Source organism: Rhynchophorus ferrugineus, unplaced genomic scaffold (assembly GCF_030347505.1).
Source record: "Rhynchophorus ferrugineus isolate W39M unplaced genomic scaffold, kcgeb_rfMv2 rfM1, whole genome shotgun sequence".
Taxonomy (NCBI): Eukaryota; Metazoa; Arthropoda; class Insecta; order Coleoptera; family Curculionidae; genus Rhynchophorus; species Rhynchophorus ferrugineus.
The window spans coordinates 35,319,200-35,342,504 of NW_027472580.1; the positions used below are offsets into that span (position 1 = coordinate 35,319,200).

Sequence of the window (23,305 nt, forward strand, 5' to 3'; positions counted from 1 at the left end):
ATAGTCGCTGTTGATGATCCTTCCTTTTTCAAGGTAGTCAATGAAAAGTATTCCATGCGCATACCAAAATACACACGCCATAACCTTGCCAGCCGAGTCTTGCGTTTTCCCACGCTTTGGAGCGGGTTCATCATGTGCAGTCTACTCGGATGACTGTCGATTGGACTTCGGAGTGAAATGATGGAGCTATGTTTCATTTATTGTCACATATCGACTGCAAAAAAGGTTTATTACGCATTATCATTTTCAAACACTGCCCCGAATCATCAACTCGTCGTTGTTTTTGGTCAAAAGTGAATTCGCGCGGCACCCACTTTGCACAGAACTTTCTCATATCCAAATATTCGTGAACAATATGATGTATTATATGAGCATACCAATCCTTGATGGTTGATTTTCCTGGCGCAGTGTCCGGAAACTCGGCATCAAACCAAGTTTTTGCTTCAACAAAACAAACAAACAACAAAAGTTGTTTCACTCAAAATGCTATAATTCTCAAACTAATGAGCTGTCAAATTTATACACGCATCTTCTAACTAAAAACATATGGATATAATTCTAGTAGCGCCTCCTATGTGTCTCTTAACTAATTGTCCTGTTAACATCGGTGATTCTATTCATTTCTATTTTCTTGTCTTGCGATTTAATCATTGCATTTGTCTCATCGAGCACCTGCTACATTATCTGCAAAATAATTAGTGCCCATTATCTTCTCGTGTATACTTACCAAATGCACATGCTTACACACTGTATTCTTTATCGTATATATATTCTTTATTTTATTACATTTATTGCAATAAAAATTGTTAAATGAAATAATATTTCTGCATTATTTATCTGCTCCGAGTAGCTATACAAACCGAAAGAAATGATAAATCACAAAGCTTCAAATCCTATGTTATCAATTTATTCTCTCTTTCTATTAAGACTCTTTCTATTAAGTACCCATTATATTTCTATATACTATGTTGAACATTCATTACACTTCATTTAAGCATTTAGCTTTTTCCATCTTTTGAAAAATATGTAAAATCAGAAAGATGTAAGTATAATAACAAATAGACAGAAAACATATACAAGCATGACCATATTTCATTCTTACCTATACTATAATCTTCAATTAAGTTCTGTTTGCGTATTATTTAACATAAAATATACCCTTTGTTCCATTGCAATCTACAAAATTAGTGTTTATGTTGTGTATAAAATGATCGCATTATTATTATCATCTCATCATAATTTAAATACATAATTAACCAAAAAATGACTTCTAACAACATCTCTGGTACACAACAAGGCATATATGGAAAAGGATGCGTATTTGTGAAAACTGTCAGGCTGAATTAAAATAAACGCATATATGCAGTTATAGCCGGTCAACACTTTATGTACTGTAGTCTTGAATCTTTGGTTAGAGTTGGTAAATTCATTTTACGTAAAATTATAGATACAACGAATTATTACATAAAAATGTAATCAACTAAAAGACGACCTATCAAATTCTATTGAAAACTTTTATTTCACAGTAGAAGAGACGCATTGCTCGAAGTAAGCTCGAATTTTGGCAAAGGAAAACAAACGTGAGACATTTTGAGACAGCATTTATTGCAACTAAATTGTCTAAAGGTTCATAATATTATGGATATTTTGAGTTATTTTGACATCCTAATGAGTGGAATTATTTCGATAATTAGATATAATTAAGAGTAATTAACATTGACTGTAAATCACTAAAGTGACTATATATCACTTTGTTATTAGCTTATGCTGTTTATCTTATTGTATGTTTGGATTAATACAAATTTTTTATTTAAAAAGTTCATGGCACACGTATTAAAATTATTTATTCACTATCTAGTAATATTTCCTTGTTATGCACTGCATACTGTAGATTCATACGGGCTTTAAAATTTGTTTTTGGTGAAGTGTGAATTCAAAGGTCATCCATGTTCCCATGTCCCACGCAACCACTACAATTTTTTGAGGCTCATACAAAGTTCTGTCCGTTTCATTTTAACATATTACATTCCCATTTGGGTTTGGCACAGAGTGTCGTGCCCAAATATTTTGTTGTATACCCTACGAAATTACAATAAGACCTGTTATCACTTTTATCACTATTTGTTATATGTGAAATCCATAGTTGCAGACCTCGTAGCATTTAGTTGTCCCATGTTGTTGCTTGTAGCAAGTGGTGCAGTATCGTCAGCAAATTTGGCAATTGATATCCCTTCACATTTAGGGTATCTAACATAAAGTATGTATATACAATATATGCGTGTGTTTAGTATACTGACTACCAGCAATGTTTGGTTGATGATTAATGCATTTATTTACGAAACCTGAAATAACTTCAATTTAAATTAATACTATTAATTTACAAAAATATCTGAAGCAGCAGCCTTTACGATTACCTTTAACACATTGTTATATTGAGCAATCAGATCAGTTTCGTCTTCTTTTTATTATTAGTATAATTAAACGATTTTCTCTGGTGGCTCCTCTTCAGATAATAAATTACTTATCGTGTAATATAAGCGTCGGTAATTGGTAGGTATGGGTGTTATCTATGTATTTTATTTAATTCTATGTATTTGTATTGCATGCTATATATACATTTTAGATAAAAAATATTGTTCTCCATTTTAGTTTAACCTATTAATATACTTCTCTTACGCTGCCTTAAAAGTTACTTGAATGTACGATTTAATAATATTTTCAATTATCCTTTATTGACTAATTGTATTATAAAATTATTATTTGGTAGATTATTAAAAAAAACAGATTTCAGGGTTTTCTAATTGGTCTGGTTAGTCTAGAGAATTATTTATTAATAGCATTTTATTGTATGATATTGAAGGTAATGTTTTACGAAAGTATCAATACCCTTAACCTATCAGTTCTTGAAAAAATGTAAATTAATAATGGCAAGACAGATTTCAATGTTCTCTAACTAATCTGATAAGTCTAGAGAATTATTTATTAATAACAATGCTATGAGTCTTAATGTGTAATATTGGAAATAATGTTTCACGACAGTATCAATACTCTTAACCGATTAGTTCTTAATTAAAAGTAAATTAATAATGGTTTGTTACAAATAATAATTTTCGATAATCCTAAGAGCTACAGCATTTTTGGAAAAAGAGACAAACCTCTACCACTGACTTCAAGAGTTGTATATAGCTACAACAATGTAAGATACATATTTGAATATCGCGAAGAGTTCGGCGGCCAATACTGAACCCTATGCAAGGAGCTAGAAACGGAAAGCCCGGTTCTCCACTACCAATGCAGTGCTAAGCCCGCTGTAAGATTTGGAGCCATCGGTATATATGTGCTTGCGGCCAGGGTAATAGTGGAGAAGTTCACAGAACTTGGACCGAATAAAGTAAGAACAATGTTGTCTTTTATAATATCGACACAAAAACATATTTATGAAGGGGGTAGTCAAGGTCCAAGGGTAAAAATTGGGGTAGGAAACAAGGTGGAGCCAATTACCAGGAGGCCAGTATCAAACAATACAACAAGCCAATTCCAGCCCTGGATAGAAGATCTGTAAATGTGAGAGGTACGAGTAGTTAGGGACAAGACGGCCCAGAACGGGTGGATGACTCCAAGTGGAGGTCAAATTTAAGCAAGATGTTAAAGCCAGCAATCTCACAGCGAAATTCAGTTCAACCAAATCCCTTTGATAAGAAAGAGGTGGGGTGGATGTAAAACACGCAAGTTAATAGCAAGGGAGGATCGAAAAGCACCCGTCGATATTGTAAGTACAGTATTTTGAATTGCATCTAAGGACCAGAAAATATTACTGTAGATTAATTTAATTATATTGATAATTAACTGAATTTATTTATTCCTTATTTATATTCAAACAAGAATTTATATGTTATGTCAATTTCTGTGGAAATAACCACAACGTATTTGAACGTATTTGTTCAACGTATTTGAAAAAGTTAGACAACACTTCATGAGTTTCAATTTGCTTATATCAGGTATATAAATAATTCTATTCGGCCAAAGAAGACCTCTTTAATTAAAGTGAAATTATTATATTTTAAATTTCATTTCAGCCGAAAATAAACTCGATGCTTCATCCTATTAACATGATTTCTAATGTTTCAGGATAATGACAACGAAGTTCAAAGAAGATAGGCAAACTTTTACACTGACAGGGTTTAATAGAAGAAGAGGATCGCATATACATCTAGACACGCACGGAAAATCATCATAAAAGGATTAACATCTCGGTCGCAAACGTAGTAAAGTCAGAGCACTGGAGCGTGATGCGCAGTCATAAAGCAGGACGGGTGAAAAAAAGGGCGCTACATAGCCAGGATCCAGGACGAAACCATTTTCGGTCCGAACTGCGGGGGCAAGATGCCGGGAAAGGTCGACTGGAGCTCTCGCGGCACTCTCTCGTTTTCCGGAATCAAAAACTTTATTACTTTCGAGGCGTTTTGTAAGGGCGAACTCTTAATGGGCCCCGTCGGTGGTTAACGCCAGTGGAGAGCCTTTTATATTATTTGCAAGATTTACTGTCGAGGGCTTTAGGGTTCTTTTTACGAAACTATAGCGGAGCCATGTACTACACATAACCGAACAAAACGTTCTATAAAACATGAAGATATACACTCACAAAAGAACTAAGCTAAAAAGTTTATACACATTTTTGAAATGAAAGAATTAAGATTATCTTAAAATAAAATACTAAGATTTTAAATAAAAACATTTATGCTAACGATTGTTAAAACAGATATTTTTAGGAATATAAAAAGTTTTGAAATCAAACAAATGGAGCTAAACGCAAAGAATACATAATTGTCAAATAATATAACTGCTGAGAGTCTTACTATTTTTGATTGATTGATATTATTGGTGGACTATTATTATTTATTTATTATTGGCAAATAATTATTGACAACAACCAAAGTCCAACTTAAATACGCTACGACAGTTGCGCATTCAATAGAATTCCAAAACTCTAAGCTAATTAACAGTTACAATATGTATAATTAAATAAAAAACGATTAAATAGATCAACACCCAAACCTATACAGGAAATATCGAGACCAAACAAATATCTGAACAAACATATAAATAATAACACTTTTTGTAGGCAAAAGTCATCCTAAAATAAGACTGTGTACAGGTTAACATTAGACTTTAAAATAAAAACCGGTTTCTTTGAGGACATCAAACAATCATGAATGACTCAAGAAACGAGTCGTGAATTCATTTAAGAGTCATTTTTGTATCTGACTAGAACAAGGGAGATTGATATAGGTTTCTAGCAATTGGGCCACGAAGGTCACCAATCAAGAGCCTGTTTAATATTACTTCCAAGTATCTATTCCTTAAAAAGGTACCGAGTAGAAAAGAAGTACTTTTTAATGGGCCAACGCTTGTTTTGCTCTGCCATCAGGTCCCACTCAAGTTGATCCCACTCTACCATCTATAAATCGGTAAACATCCTTATAATATCAAATATTTATAATTTGTTCACTACTCACTATATGGTCAATGGCGTGGTCTTCAGTCAATTCGTTGTATGCCCTTGTGACGGGGATCCAGACGGTTATGATGTTGTTTCGTCGTGATATAACTGGACTGTACAATTCAAGGATCTTCACCACTAGCGGATGTGAGGAAAATACATCATCGTTAGCTTGAAGTGAGTTTAACGAGTCAGAGCATATAAACTATGTTTTAGCATGAGTACTAAGTGATATTTTGAGGTTTAGGGTTTCCTTTATTGTGAACATTTCAGCTATAAGTACAGTGCAAATAGAACGCAGGCTGTAAAGATTATTTTGAGACGTATTGCAGCGCCTACTCCTATAGAGCATTTAGAGCCATCTTTATAAATACGTTGCATCTCGGACCGGTTTTTCCGTCATCTGGGGGCGCAATCTTGCACCTATTGCTTATTAGTCGTCGATATATATCTATATCGTCGTCTTACGCACACGTTTTTTTATAAGTCAAACTTATAAAATAAACTGTGCCTGTGTTTGTTTTATATGCTTCATGTAGATAAAATAATAAGAACAGTCACCAACGCTCTGAAAACAAGGCTCTTCGACTGATTACCAATGCCTATCGCTATGTAACCAACGAAGAACTGCACGATGATCTGGAAATAAAAGGGATTTGCGAGGTTATCCAAGATTTCACCCTGAAGCACGAAAGAAGATCACTAAATCATACTAACGTGGAAGCAATACAACTGCTGGACAATGCGCAGGATGTCAGAATATTGAAACGAACCAAACCATACGAACTTATATAAAGTGTATACCTTTAATGTAAAGTATGGCTATAATACATATTGATATATTTTCTCGTACTCATCTTGCTTATGAATTAATCCAAGTAAAAATGAAATGTAATAATAAATTAATTTATAATTAAAATTTTATTAAGCGTATCAAATAAAGATGTTATCAACATTTTTTTTTTATAAATGACCTCACAATTCGGGTACTCTGACAAGATTTGTAGGAATAATCTCTAAAATATTACAGAACTCAAATTTTTCTTGTTCTAAGCCGCTAATATTCAATTTATTTTGATCATGAGCTATCCATGGCGGCTCAGACGTGAAACATACTCGTTTCTGTATAATGGAGGTATATCAACTATTTATTATATCTTTGTGATGAAACATTTACGTCTATTGGTGGTAGGGGTCATATAACTGTTCAGAGCAGTTACAAACTTCAGAGCGGTCACCAGTACGGACTATTGTCCTTATATTTTCTTTAAGAGCCAGTCTCATTCTTTGATATGTGATTCTACAGAAGTGATTCATTGCATGCTAGTTATCGGACTAGAATTAAATGCCTCCCAGTGCCGTTTTCAAGACTGCGTTTTGTATTGTTTCAACTCTTCTTAAATAAGTCATAAATTCTGAATTAAATAAGGAGCAGCCATAATCTACTTTGGATCTGAGTATAGATTTATAGGTCTTTAATATGAAATATTGATCATTACCTGTCTTCTGCAGGATTAGTAGTAATCATATTAAGATCCCCAAATGTTATAGATTTAATGCCTACGATGTGTTCTCTCCAGGAGATGTAGTAATCCATTCTGAGGCCTAATATTTTAGGAGATAATTTTATTTGTTTCTCATTATTACCCAAAATGAAGAAATGACGTCTTGGACAGTTTGTAATATATAGAAATGGACGATAAATGGTTTTGAAGTTGATATTTTAAAACCTGAAGAGGCAGACCACTGAGTGATGGAATCCAGAAAAAACATTCTTGTTCGGCAATTTAGAAGTATTACAGTACAATAAATAAAAAAAATTGGAAGAAATTTTTAGTTCTATATTTTAATATCAAACTATTTTAAATAAAAAAACATTTTAAGAATAATCTCAAACATATTGAATTTTATTTATACCTGATAAACTACCAGGAAATCTTATTCAGGTATTCAGGTCAAATTACGGTATGTATTATTATACACTATGTATTATACATTATATAATAATAATGTATTATCTCAATTTATGAAGGGATATGTTTAATTGACAACATTTAAAATAAAATAAAAACTTTTTCTAATTACTGAACACTACATTATGATTTGGAAGAAAAATGTGTTAATTTGACATTTTTATGAAAAACATATCGACATACTAAAAACCGACAATTTACTAAAATTAATTATTTTCATTTGCTTTTTGTTTTGTTTATTGTTCTGTCAAATATTATTCACATCGCTAAATGAAACAAAATAATTTGGCGAAAACTTAAAGCTCATAAACAGTTTATTAATTTATAGGAATATAATGCTATGTTAAATTTACTTATAGCTATATATATAATACTAGTTTTCAGGCATTTTCTGTCAGTTTATCGTCTTGCAACTTCATCAACGGTGGATGGATTGAAGGATCACTGGGGTCAATACATCCGATGTCTGGTATATAGATGCATGTGCTGCAACACTGAGTATTTAGTAGCACGGAATTCTCACCAGCTTCTTTATTATATACCTGAAACATATATATGAATTATTATTTTTATTAATGTTTGTGTATATTAAAGAAAACTTTGTAATATGGAAATATGATGAATTAGCTATTACAATTAATTCAATTTTCAATATATTTTATTTCTTCTACTTGCAAATTACATACGTTTTTATCTCGTTTAGATAAAATAATAAAAAAACAATTTCTCATTGTAATCATTCAAGACATAACGGTAACAAATCAAAATGGTGAGTGCGAAAATGTTAAACGTTTACACGTACTTTGATCATTTCCTCAATGGTAAACTGGCACTATATGCACTATGCACTATGTAAGTACTATATAGCACTATATGGCACTATGTAAGTACGCTGGGTGCAGTAGAAGTGCGCATTAGAGTTACAACAGTGCATCTTTAACTACTTTAGAATATGTGGCCGAGCAGTGCTAGGAAATAGAATGATTATTTTATTATCTTACAGTCCCTTTTTCGCAACAAACAGTCGTTCCATCAGCTTGATTGGCATCGGTAGACATCTGCAGAAATAATTTTAAAGAAATAACATTATAGTTGTCTGATCCCACCATATACACAACCATGAATAGACTCCTGACCTAACCTAGAACGTTTTGTTTTCGGGATTACCGTTATAGACCACTTTTTAACCAACTTCGAAAAAGGAGGAGGTTCTATGTTCGGCTCTATACATTTTTTTAATCTATGACGATTTCTCCGTCAATTGTGGGCCGATTTCCAAAATTCTTCTTTCATTCGAAAGAGCGCAGTTCCGAGGTAGTCACATTGGAACCAAATCAGGATCTGTTGGTGGGAGCAGAGGAGGGGAAATCGAGGTAAAACCTCACATTTCAAAGGCACGTGAAAAGTTTTCACATAATTTTTACCTAAAAAAATCAGATATATGTGTGTGCCGGAAAATCGGAAGTCATTCAGTGCAAAAGCTATTCAGATTGCTTTTTAAGCACTAACTATAATATATAAGACCTCGTAGAGTTATTGTAGACAACTGTAATGGTTAAAGCGTTTCGCTCCCAAACGGAGGTCGCGGGTTCGATTCCCGGTGAGAACAATAAATTTTTGTTGTTACTTGGTCAGAACATTTGTCAAATCGCCTAGGCTAGGTAGCGGACACCGGGGCCTGAAGCGCTCCTTATTTTCAATCATTGTTTCTTTATTCCTATTTTTCCTCACGCGGGCTGCACCTTTACTTGGCCTACACATTGCAATATTAAATAAAATAACTGCGTATTTTAGTGAGTAAATATCTAACACTAGAAAGAGAAATATTAAAATAAACAAAAACCTTATTTGATCTATCTACCACACGTATTTTATAATATCCTATATACACACAATTTAGCTTAATATCTACCTAAACCTATTTATCTATTTACAATATTCTTTTAAGTACTACCATTCTTTTGACATATAGAAAAAATTATATTAACAACAAAACAAATCTAAATTAATATAACTATTTGAGTTCGGCACCGACTTCAGAGTTGTAGTTGGTAGTAGTTAAAATAATATTGTAATTAGATAAATAGGATTAGGTAGGTATTAAGCTAATTGTGTGTATATAGGAAAATATCAAATACGTGTAGTATATTGGTCAAATAAGGTTTTTGTTTATTTTCATTTAGTTATTAGAACGATTATTAAATACATATTTTATTTTAAAATGTTTTTTTTTGTGTAAAAAGCCTAATCATTTTTAGTAACAATAAAAAATAAAAAAAACGGTTGTTAGCCAAGACCGAGAAGTATTAAATAACATCACCATAATCTTGTAAAAGTATTTGGATATTCTTCTGCAATATATTCTTTTGTATGCTCTAAATAATTATATTCTCCATATTTACGTTGTAATTGCTTTGAATAATAATAATCAGTTAGAAAAAAGAAACGATTTTTACACACTCATTTCAATTCGTAATACAGCAGATAAATGTTAATCCTGAGGATATGATGAAAAGTACTAAGTTCATGCAATACCGAAATTAATCTGTAATTATCTTATTTTAAGTCCGCATCATATGTATAAATATTTAGTTTAAATTACGTTATAATAAAATTAAAAGTATATGATATCATAGAAAGCCCTTCGACCTAATATTGGTGATATAACTGCCAGATATTTGCATTAATTATGAAAAATTAGATTTGCTTAAAAATGAGTCATTTTGTATACTTTGGTGAATATATAATTGTAAAATGTAATTATTTTTATTATAAATTCGCTTATATCCACGTAGTACTACAACTAAAAAGTTCTATATTATGAAAGTTCTAATAAAAAAAATCAAAACCAACCTAATGAAAACTTATAATAACATTTACTTTAAATGGCTTCAATAAAGTTGGTTTTTGATATTTTAAAGTAAAATGAAAATGTTTTGAGTTAATCATACATTGATGAAATAACAATAATAATTAGTAATAAATTGTATGTATATTATTACACTGCAAGTCTCTTTTTAGTCATTGTTATAGTAAGAAATACATGTCAGAAAAATATAATTTTTGATGTAGGCTTTTTAGGTCCCAATACGTCCAAACTTAATAAATCTCGAAAGTTTTAAATCAACTTCATTAATAGAATTTATATTTAAATATAGATTTTAAAAAACCATAGGGTTTACCATATAGGACTTGGAAAAACTGAGTGGGTCTGAGGTTCAAAAGAAATTATGCCAAGCAAAAGATGGTGTTTTGTAACAGATTTCGTTATAAATAAAAAAATATTTTAATGTTTTATGGTGTTTGTCGTCAACAATAACGCAAATAGAACAATACTGGATTAGAAATATCATTTGTATGCTAGCAGATCAACTAGCAAATTGCTACTTCTTTCTTTTATAACATTTTCTTTATATAATGTTAATAACGACGAGTAATAATATATAATAATTTATATAAATATTTATATAATAATAATTTATAATATATATATATATATATATATATATATATATATATATATATTATAAAGAAAAACAGTGTTGTTATTAGTTAGGCCAGGATAATAAAATCCGACGTGTTTTAGACAAATGTGATTAGGACTACGGATTGACTTAGGAGGAATGTGTAGTAAACTGGACTTATGTAATAATATTTATAACAAATTTAGGTGATTCTGATGGTATATACCATAATGGTAATTTTCTTAGGGTAAAAGTGAAAGGTGATTCTATAATTTGAGCGCAGAAAAATTGATATGCCTTTATTTATTTTATTGTTTCTAAATTTAATTAAAGAAATCTACGATAGATTCGACGCTTTAAACATTTTAATATCATTTGTCGGTCCAAGTTAAGAAATAGTCAGTTAAAAATCAGTCTAGTTGCTGAATGTTCAAAAGAAATAATAAAACAATGTATAACACACCTTTGCTATTAAGGATAAGCCTTATTGTTTATCATTAATTGGTAATTAACCTAAATAGAAATAATCTTTGCAAAAAATGATTCTTCTCACAAACACTCAATTTATAATACAACAGATAATTTTTAATCCAAGGAATATACTGAGAAGTATTAAGTTCATACAATAGCGAAATTAATGAGTGATCATTTTGTTTTAACTGTATACAGTATATACTAATAAAAATAAATATATAGAACATCGTTGCTTCCCAGAAATTTATCTGTATACTTTTAAATTAAGTATAATAGATTTTAAAGTATGTTATGACCGCAAAAAAACACGTACACCTTGGTAATATTACTATCTATTTATTGATTATGATAGTATATTGGGATTATAAATAGCAAAAAATATCTTACAAATAAAATGTCAATATCTTTAATAATTTCTTATGTAATTAATCTTTTTCAATTTTTATAGCTCGTAATTATAAAGTATATAATGTGGATCAGTATAATTTTCTCCCAAAATATTCAATTATAAATTAGCTCATTATAATTTTAGAAGTAAATACAGCTGACAAAGAGCTTTCCTCGGCGGAAATAGTTCGGCAATGAGAGATTCTAATTCCAAATCGAACGAAACCATCATGAGAGATATGCTTCACTTCGCAGTTGATATGTTTACATTAGTTATTGAACGAAATATAATTGATATATGGCTTAAATATAACAAGGTTATTTGGTAATATAACAAAGTTCGACTACAAATTGCAAAATATACTCGCGGATCCAATATCGGCCACAAGAAACCTAAAATTTGATCTCAACAAAACTCAATTGTTGTTGAAAACATGTCGTATTAAGGCAAATGAGACATAATCTACTAAAACAACCATAAGTTATTTTTGAAAATTATCCTTAAGTGGTTAAGCTTTGAAAAGATGGAAAAACCGATTTGTTCAAATTTCTATATTAGAATAGCTCCTTAGTAAAGCATAAGCAACTTGAGCTTAAACTGAACTAGAACTGGAACGAACCAAAATTGGCTTGTCAATCGAAATTATCCTTAGATAACAAGATATAAGTTAATAATATAATTGTTTGGTCATATTGAAGTGTAGGGTAAGTATTGTTACCAAATATAGCATAGCTATTCTTGAGAGGTACCAAAATAAGTTGCTACGTGAAATCGTCGACAAAGCTTTGACCATCCCAAGAACCTATAACAAGTTTGAACCAAAGTAGCAGTGTAAAATAGGCTGCATCTAAAATATCTGATTAATACACACATAGAGTAGAAATGTATTTCCCAGATTGTTGAATGCTAGAAGAATTAAAAAAAACCTTACAAAATGAGTGAGTACCCGATTTTAGGCACTAAAATGTCTTAACCGCACTCCGCTATTTATCAGACCTTTTCAATTATTTCTTGTTGATACTAGTTTGATACGAAATATTTCAGCTGCTGATGCTGATGATCGACAACAGTGATGTATAATACACAGAAAAATATTTATTTTACCAAAAAACGTATAAAACAAATCCCAAATTAATTCCTCGTTATTATATTTTTTAATCAACATAAATATGGTGAATATATGAGGAAAAAGATTTAATATAAAAGAACTTATATATGTGCTTACCAAAATATTTTTATTAGAAGTGTCTAAAACGTTTTCCGTTTGTTTTCGATTAATGACATTGGCGTAACACTGTATGATGAGGAAACTCGCCACCAAAACCAGAACGACCTTGTTGGCCATCATTCGGTCATACGGTTCTCACGATCGAGTGCAATCGGTGAAAGTGCAGTGGAACATTAGAAATGGAGGAGTTGACTCGATTGCGTTTTGTACCTCAACGGCGCGAATATTAAGCCGCTTGGGGATTAGCGGCGGCCGATTAGCAACGCCGATCGATCGATAAAGCGCGTTGTTATTTTGCTTGTTGGCCGCGTTGTTGTTTGTCGAGAGATTAGGCTGTGCCGTGGAGAGTGGCAATGGGTAAAACCGCTAACGTCGACGGGCTGTTTCCGAACGTACTTCAGCAGACGATCGCGAGCTTTATTCTCACCTTTGTTATTGGATACAATTGATATCAGCGCTCAAGTTGCTTCATCGTGCTGTGCACATGAGCATAAACAATTTTGAGATAAAGTACTTCATAATAATTTAACATACTTACATCTTCTTTCTATACCATTATTTTATCTATCAATTTTGGGACAAAAGTAGAGCTTGCCTCACTTCCAAAAGTATAAGCAATTCAAAGTATTCCCTCTAGTTACAGATATTGATTGTCTATTAAAAAAAAAACTCTAAGGCTTAACATGTCACAACCAACTCAGTGAACCTAACAACCACAAGTATTCACAATATAATATAAAATGTTCAATAATATTGTTAAGTTCGTACTGTATTTTATGTTTAAATGAATCGAAAATCAGCCGAAAGGAATTTAATCGAGGCCACTAGATATCTGAAATAACATTTTGGCTATTATTTTGGATGATTTGAAAAAGGATTCTGAAATGATATTATGCGCATTTTCGCCACTTTGGATAAAAATACTGTCTAATACTAATATTCGACAGCATATTGTAATTATTAAGAGTACAAATTGGAACCAGGCGATATTTTTAAAAAATTTAACGCTTCTTCTCAGTTGCATATTTATTCGGGAAAATATTGTCAAATATTGATTTCACGTCAAAAAGATGTATCTTCTTTGAAGGCGATCCAATAATCGACGTAATTATTGATATCTTTAAAAAACGAAACTGCTATTTAGCCGTACCGTGTGTCAATCACTAGAAGAGATAATAATCCGAAGCAGCAACATCTGGAGATTAGAGCTAATGGAAGAGAGGTCCTATTTTAGCGTTTCAATATAAGTTTTCATCTCTCTAACCGAGATACACATTGAGATACAGATGCACATTATCATATAGCATGATTACTTTGTCATGATTTTCTTGATATATGTTAGTGGACCTTCCTTTTTTAACGTACGACTCAAACGCATAAATGAGTTCGACAGTGTACGCCTGTAATCGTTTAAACCAATTTATCAACTTGTGCTACAGTACGACTAGTTGGCTCTACTACATATACAACAAAATCTTTCCGCCATATATATTTGGCTTCATCTTGGATATGGAAACGTAGCTAGTGTTTGAATGTAACCAAAATTACATAGTTTAATTTCCATGTCAAATATCTATTCAATTAAACAGCGTTCAATATTTTAATTCATATCGTTACCAATGTCCTTTTTGAAGTACTCCCACCTATGGGAAACTTGTGGAGTAACGTCTAATAAATCTCAAATTCTGACTCTGACAAAGTTTTCCTACAACAAATGTCCAGCAGCTCCTCCAATTTCATGTCTTCAAATTTCATTGCGCTCTTCGTCTCTGCAATCATGCAATTTAAAAAAAAATTGCATGTTTCCACAGACACATCGCCATACACTCGTCGCCATATATACTAATTCTGAATGTACGATCTTTAACTGCAATTTAAAATCCGACAAATCGCTTTTATTGAGGTTTGAACTAATCATATTTACTCGCTCAGATGTATATCATGCTGTGTCTAATTCGTAAATCTAATGATTTGCCTAAGACTAAGGGTACCAACATGCAACCCTAATAAAAACAATAATTAAGGAGTGTTGAGTACCCGAAACTGAAGCTTCGAAGCTAGGTAAAAACTTATTTTCAAACTAGTACTATGGTATACTTATTAGAGTATTTTAAAATTATTATCGACAAAATTATTATTATCTGGTAAAGTATGATAGCATTCGCGAGAAAAGCTTTCCAGTGAAAATGCATATTCTTTCAAGGCCCTAAGATTAACGAATTAATTCAGAAACAATAGCTCCATATCCACTAACTTTAGTTTCTTCTGACTTTTTCAAATCTCAAAAATTTTTATGGAATAAAAAAATAACAAGAGCCATAATTTTTACAACATTGCAATCAAAAAATTAGAAAATTACTGAAACCATTATATTGTGTATTGAAATGATACATATAGAATAATAAAATATATTAATTTTCATAAATTAGTCATGGTCATGGTCCATATAATTTAGTCATATAAAATATGTTATAAGATAAATTAAAAAATATTTATCCGTAAATTCTTATTTTATGATAATATAAGAGCTAGAGTGACTTATTTGTAGTATATTTTTCTTTCAAAATAAATATGGTAACAGCTAAGTAGTAAGCACAACAAAATGGCTTAACTGATGTTACTTGTTAGACAACTGAGTCCTAAGAACCAATTTGCAAGATTAATTAAGGTACTACACCGACCGTAATATAATTTAACCTGTACACATTAAGTTCGGTAATATTGATATTGTTTTGGAGACGTCTATTGGCAGAAACATAAAAGTTACAAGACACATAATAAACAGTAGACAATATTTCGTAAATATAATCGTAAATATAAAAACACATCTTCTATCAATAACTAATGTAGGTGTATTATATTTGGTGTCTATTGTCCCATGTTCTATGTATAAATCCGACCCATTATTTTTTTCTTTTGTTATATATTCTTCATTAGGTCGGAGTTTTCCTCTTTTTTAAAGAATATTCCAGGATACCTTCATCATGGATCTGCTTATGTCGTCATCAAAGCTTTCTCCTTTCTGTCATTATTTCCCAGGCTTTCTTAACCGTTCTTGTTTCTTATATACTGTGAGAGGTCCCATCAGTAAAATATTTACAGATATAGATTCAATAGGACTGTAAAAAAATATATTGCAAAATGAAATTAATCTTTACCAACTTTTAACACGTGATAAATTAATGATCGGTTATTATCGTTGGATACACTGTAAATATGAAAACTTATTTATTATATATTTATATTTATTATAGTTTCCTTATTTAGATATCACAACTGATTGCAAATCTATACAAAGAGAAAATGTTTACTAAATAACGATTATATTAGTTATCAGTTTGTACAAAACTTTATTTATGTAAGTTTTATATAGTTATTAGCGCATCGAATATACTAATATGTTCCTTCTATTCAACAAAAGAATTTTTAATACACAAAAATAGTTTTCCGAAATATCAGTCCGATCTTGGATGGACATCTGTCAATAACATAACCTCTAAGCATTTGTGATCTTATGTCCTCTTCACGTATTTTTTTTTCTTTTATTGTAATCGAGTTTTGAACCGAGTTAACGTCACAGAAGGTCGTTTGTTCAAGAATACAAACAGTCGTTATGGACTACTAAAGTGTTAAAAATAAAACCTTATACTAGTTTAAATATTGTGAAATTTTTAATTATCTTATTAGACATGAAACCAAATATAAATATTTGTGGTTTCCTAACAGAGTCGATTTTTTCTAGATCCCAGTTGCTGCCACTTTCTTAGTATGTTATTAATAGATTCAAATAACTCAGTCTATAAATTCTTCCCCTATCCCGTCATACTTTTAACATCACCTGATCCATAATAATCAAATACAATTTTCTGTCATTTGTTATCTTGTTATGATCGTTATATTAACTAACTTTCAACTATAGTTATCAATATATTTCACCATAGCAAAATCAATCATTTGAAATTGTACTGATATACTTATATATTTGTTTTCTTTCTTTGTTCTCAAACTTTTTAGGTTTCGCCCAAAACATTATGATCAGAAACATTCCGAGGCATTCTATTTTTGGCATTCTAAGCATGAGAAGCCGACGATTATATCTCCCGAGGATAAATCGGAACGTAACCGTAATAGTCATCCATAAAGTCAGATTTATTAATATCCGAATATCTCCATTTCGATGTGTAAAAATAATAATAAATTACGGGATTAGAATGCCGTGGATGCTATTGAACGTCGAATAAAAAAAACTGTAAATCGAAGTATGGATTAAGATATACAACGAGAGTATGCGATAATAATCGTTGTCAACAAATTTGGGAAAAATTCTCATTGAAAAAGCAGGATTTATTGATAAGGCCAGATAAGAAATGATTTTTCATCATAACGTAAACTACTTATATATGTTTCGTTATGTGAAATAGTGCATTTCATTAGAACCAATAAAGTTATCGATTAATCATAGCAAATATTTACTATCGTTTCACCACCAAAAAACTAGGAAAACCCGATAAATTGTTATTGAGTTTTTTTTTTAATATTCATATGGAAGATTAGGAGAGTCAACCATATTACAACAATCTTAAGAAAAATATACATTTTTTAAATTTATTTATTACACTCGTTGTCAATTAACCTACAATTTCTCTTAACAATAAGTTAAATCTAGTTGTATATGCAAGAGGACCCATATCTTAATGTCTAGTGTAAAAGTGTTTATGTATTAACATTGCAAATGCATCTCACTACACTACTCTACACAAGATCTAATAGTTTGATCCATTCGAGCCTATATCCTGTTCTGGAGTTATCCGATAGTGACATAAGAATGGAGTCTGTTCTCATATCTCGTTGCAATTCTGTTGATTTTCTAAAACTCATAACTAATATATTTCTCCATAGATGATTTCGAAACAAACAAATTCGTACTTTCAACTTCATGCTGATAAGAACTAGACAGTTCAAAACCAAAAAGCTTAATAAATAAGGTTATATATGGTAATTACACTAGCAAAAATTGTTAACGAATATTCAGATATTATATCAGTAAATGATTTTATTTCTATAATATTTCCTCGGCAAAAGCAATGCAATAAGAAGAACAATAATTAGGTGTTGCTTGTTCTGATGGATGAAAAACTAATTTGGAGAGATAAGGGCAAATATGAAACATTTTCCGGCTACATACAACCATACAAGTCCCGCTACCATTTTGATTGCCTATAATTTTGCTCAAAGAATAGAAAAGTAAGTTTGGATTTCATGAAAAGTTTATTTTGTTTTAACATTTTTTCTGTTGTGATTGAAGAATTATATCGACTAAATGGTGACCGCGAATTGCTATGCAACTTTCGGTTCTTTTTAAAGCATTTCTCATGACATTTTGCAACATCTGAGGCTGAATTGCTTCAATATCGTGACGAATATTGTCTTTAAGGTGTTGAATCGTTTGGGGATTATTCGCATTAAAAAACTCCATAAGAAAAAGTCTGGTGTTGTTAAATCTAACTGACCATGTTAAATCGCCACTTCGCGAAATTAATCTTCATGGAAATCGTCATTCAATAATTGAATTGCAACGAGCTGTGTATGCTGTGGCACCATCTTGCTGAAACCACATGTCCTCTAGTCCTTGCTCTTCGATTTCAGGCACAAGAAAATTTCGAATCATGTCTTGGTACCGCTCAACAGTAACAGTAACTGAAACACCTTGGTCATTTTCAAAAAAATAAGGACCTATGATGTTTCTACCATGAATATCGCACCATATAGTTGTTTTTAGTGTATGTAATAATGTACCATAAATTAATTGGGGATTCTGTGTTACCCAAAACCGACTGTTCTCTTTACTGAAGGCCACTGAGCAGAAAATGGGCTTCATCGCTCATTCACCAAACCAAACCAAGATGGCGCGCAATCGAAATGGTAGCGGGACTTTTGCCCAACCCTATATAAAATGGATGGCATCAAGTTAAGTATCTATAAAATATATAAAAAGAAAAAGGTGGTTCGTAATCAAAAGTTCGTAATATAAATATATTTTGGACAAATGATTATTTAATTTATAGCTTGTAATTTTATATTATTTGAGGCAAAAAGCATGTAGAATTGGGAAATTATCTATCAGTTCTCGGATTAAAGATTATTTCTTTGTCAGGTGAACAAAATCAGGCAAACAGTTGTGAAATCATTTGGACGGAAAGTTTCCCGCTATTTTCTCCAGACCTATCCGAGCGTCAACTATTTACATTGATAGGGCAAATATGTGCAATGACATTTTGCAGATTTCGAAGAAGTTAAACAATGACGAAAGTATTCCTTTGCAATGGAATCCATAAATTGCCTGAAAGATAAGCAAATGTATAAAAATAAATGCAATAACACATTAAATTAATCAAATTTAAATAAAATCCACCGCAAATCGCGTATTTTTATATGCAAAAATACCAGACATTAATTCCCGACACTCCTGGCATAAGTATTATGAAAGTACTTAAATGAACGTCAGTAGTAGACCTGGCTTACACATTTTCCAAATTTGGTTGGTCAGTCAATTGTGAAAAAGTTAAAATTCTTAAAAATATCGAGGTAAACCAACTATATTTTCATCCATTGTTATGAAAAAAATGCAACATTATTTTAATATATTTTAAACTCGCACTATATTGTATATATTTATTGCTGCTTAGGCATACAGTTGCTATGTTTTCAAAATATTTAAACTGCTCAGGCTTTTTTGATTATCCCCTTGATACATTATAAGATATATATAACTTTACTAGCTATGAACAAATATGTTTAACGATATGTTCCAACATACGAAAGCAAAATCAGGAAAATAGTTCCACAGTTTTAATAATTTATTTGTGGATTTCTCAACAAAAATGTTCATCAACAAATGTTTTCCTGTAAACAAAAAAAAGTGTAACCATAATTTTACCTGCTCCACTGTTCTTGTAATTTATAGAATATATCCTTGAATCAAGAACATGAAATAATCTATAGAAAATTGTGCAAAAGAATCGTTAATTATCAATTTAACTGGTTAATTCAATTTTCTAAAATCTGTAATTGAGCATCTTGTGTCGACAAAAAAATATATATTTCTTCTGTAAATTAATAGATACGTTTAACTGTCTCAATATGTTACAATAATAATCCAGGTTGTTACCATTCATGTATTACACGTAAGAAAAAAAATCTCCAAATTATATAAGCAAGTTTCAATCGTAAAAAATTATAAATAATAATTATAGTGATAAGTAATCGTGATATATTTATCCTTTTTTAGGTAAAGTATATCACTCTAAAAATTTAATCACTAACTAACGCCATTAAAACCGAGGTAATTACTGTAGATACTAGGTTATTTACCACCACTTGCCAATATTTTTCAAATCGAAGAACCCTTAATATGTAAGTAATATGTAGTGTCACTAATAATAACTCGTTTGAAATATAATAATTAAATAAGTTATATATTCAAATGCAATATATTTACGCTATATTACTTATTATTTAAGTAATATGAAATCAAAGCAATAGACGTATTGAAATATAGTTTGATTCCATCGTTTTGGTATAAACTAAAACTTCAGCCAAATTACTGTTTACTACGCTGGTGTGGAGTAACAACCATTTATTGGTTGTAAAGTAAATTAATTACTTATTATTAACATTACTGCAGTCGCCAGACTTGGAACATCCTATAGGTAGTTGATTCCTTCTAGCAAATAATTTTTATATCGAACGATCTTTCTTAATAACAAATATTTGTGATCCTCGTCCCTCAACCATACGGTATAAATATAAAATAATATATAAAGTCAACAATAATGGCAATTTACTTGATGTGAGTTTATATAAATAGCAATAAAACAAGTTATATGTTTAATAAAATGCAATTTATTAACGGTATAATATTTGTTTAAATCATTATGTAAATACAATACAAAAACAAAATTTTAATTTATTGATTACAAAATTATGAAACAAAATATAAACTAAAATATTTTCTAAATTTATAAAATGATCCAGATGACTAGAAAATGTAAACAATGTTAAAACATTTAATTATAGTTAATTATAAGCCGGTTAATTATAGCCTTCATATTCTTTATTCCGGCCTATTTTTAATTTAATATAATCTTGAATTAAGTTTATTTGATCTTCCCAAATTAATAGGTCAGAATTCTTTTTAGCACACAAATAGACAACTTTAATTTCGTTACCCAGCTTAAACCTGAGGAACAAAGATTGTGTCATCGTGGTAAAGTCAGTTAATTTAGCGAAGAAATTAAGATCTTTTAATGACATAACGCACAGTGCATCAGTACAACGTTCATCTTCTGGATAGAATTGACGCAATTCATCGTCTTTTAAAACACAGCATCTCTCCGCCCATTCGGTTGGAGAATTTCCATCAGTTGTGCCGACGGTCAAATTTCCTCTAAGTTCCTCGGGCCACTTGATGCCAGTTTCCGCCGATGATGTTTTTTCGTCGATATCTAATTCGGGCAACTTAGAATCAGAAACACTAAAACATGTCGTATTTAAAAACGAGTCATTGGAGTCTTTCTCAAGGCCGTCAGCTAGTTTAAACTTCTTTTTAACAGCATCTTCTTCGCACAGTGGTGTTTCAACTCCGAATACCTCATTAAAACACCTTTTCCTTGCTTTAGAACACCGACGTCGAACAAATCTTGATAATTTCCATCTAACATTACTCTCATACATACTGTTTGGTGTTATTGTATCAGATTCTTCTGGAATTACAATCGGAGAAGATGGCAACATGTGTCTTGGTATCTTGCGATTGGAATTTTCTTCGCGTCCGTCACATACTTTTTCGAAATTTTGTTTCTTAGAAGAGTTCATCGTTGATGCAAGGTTCGCCGATCCGTTAAAGGTTTCGCCATTCCCTAGAGGTTTAGAGGCACTTTGAACTTCCTCAAACTGTAGCTTCGATTCACTTGACATATTGATTTTAGTATGTTAAATGCTTTCACAGACTTATACTGAACAAACTACTCACGATACTGATATGTTTCGAAATGATGTCTTTATATTTTCGAAGGTCTATTTATACTAAGCACCCATCTGTCTTCAAACGAAATTATTTTATTGCAGGTAATAAAATGATACTTATATTATTATTACGGTTTCTTTGGGTTGGCGATTTACTTATTTGTTTATTTTTTTATTGTCGTATTTATTACTATACAGTATAATAATCAATGAAAAATGTATAGATTAAATGCGATTTTCCATCCATCTTCAATCCGTTGTCTTTGTATTGTAATTTGAAAGCTGTATTAATCTATGACAAAGTTACTATTCAATAAGATATTATACTATTCAATAGACTATTATTTACTAATCAATATTATTTTATTAGTACTATTACTCTATAATAATTTACCCTTTAGATGTCATATTTTGATTTCCAATTGAGTGTTGTAGATAAATTATTTGGAATATATTGTATTTAAAAATTGAATAAAGCTATATTGCACTATATTGTGTATATATATTGTTGCTTAGACATACAGTTGCTATGTTTTCAAAATATTTAAACTGCTCAGGCTTTTTTGGTTATCCTCTTGATACATTATAAGATATATATAACTTTACTAGCTATGAACAAATATGTTTAACGATATGTTCCAATATATGAAAGCAAAATCAGGAAAATAGTTCCAGAGTTTTAATAATTAATTTGTGGATTTCTCAACAAAAATATTCATGACCAAATGTTTTCCTGTAAACAAAAAATAGTGTAACAATAATTTTGCCTGCTCCACTGTTCTTGTAATTTATAGAATATATCCTTGAATCAAGAACATGAAATAATCTATAGAAAACTGTCCAAAAGAATCGTTAATTATCAATTTAACTGGTTGATTAAATTTTCTAAAATCTGTAATTGAGTATCTTGTGTGGACAAAAAATATATACTTCTTCTGTAAATGAATAGATACGTTTAACTGTCTCAATATGTTACAATAATAATCCAGGTTGTTACTATTCATGTATTACACGTAAAAATAAATCTCCAAATTATATGTGCAAGTTTCCACCGTAAAAAATTACAAATAGTAATTATAGTGATAAGTAATCGTGATATATTTATCTTTTTCTTGATTAAAGTATATCACTCTAAAAATGTAATCACTAACTAACGCCATATCATATTAAAACCAAGGTAATTACAGTAGATACTGGGTTATTTACCACCGCTTACCAATATTTTTCAAATCGAAGAACCCTTAATATGTAGTG

The 23,305-nt window shown here is 30.8% G+C and overlaps 1 long non-coding RNA gene across 1 annotated transcript; it reads right to left on the reverse strand.

Annotated features, from left to right (window-relative positions):
* Positions 1-7,757: 7,757 nt before the first annotated feature.
* LOC143196392 (uncharacterized) lies at positions 7,758-13,272 on the reverse strand. Its single transcript, XR_013005740.1, has 2 exons — positions 13,025-13,272; positions 7,758-8,015 (listed from the first exon to the last, which is right to left on the reverse strand). It is a non-coding gene; the product is annotated as an uncharacterized LOC143196392 (long non-coding RNA).
* Positions 13,273-23,305: the final 10,033 nt, after the last annotated feature.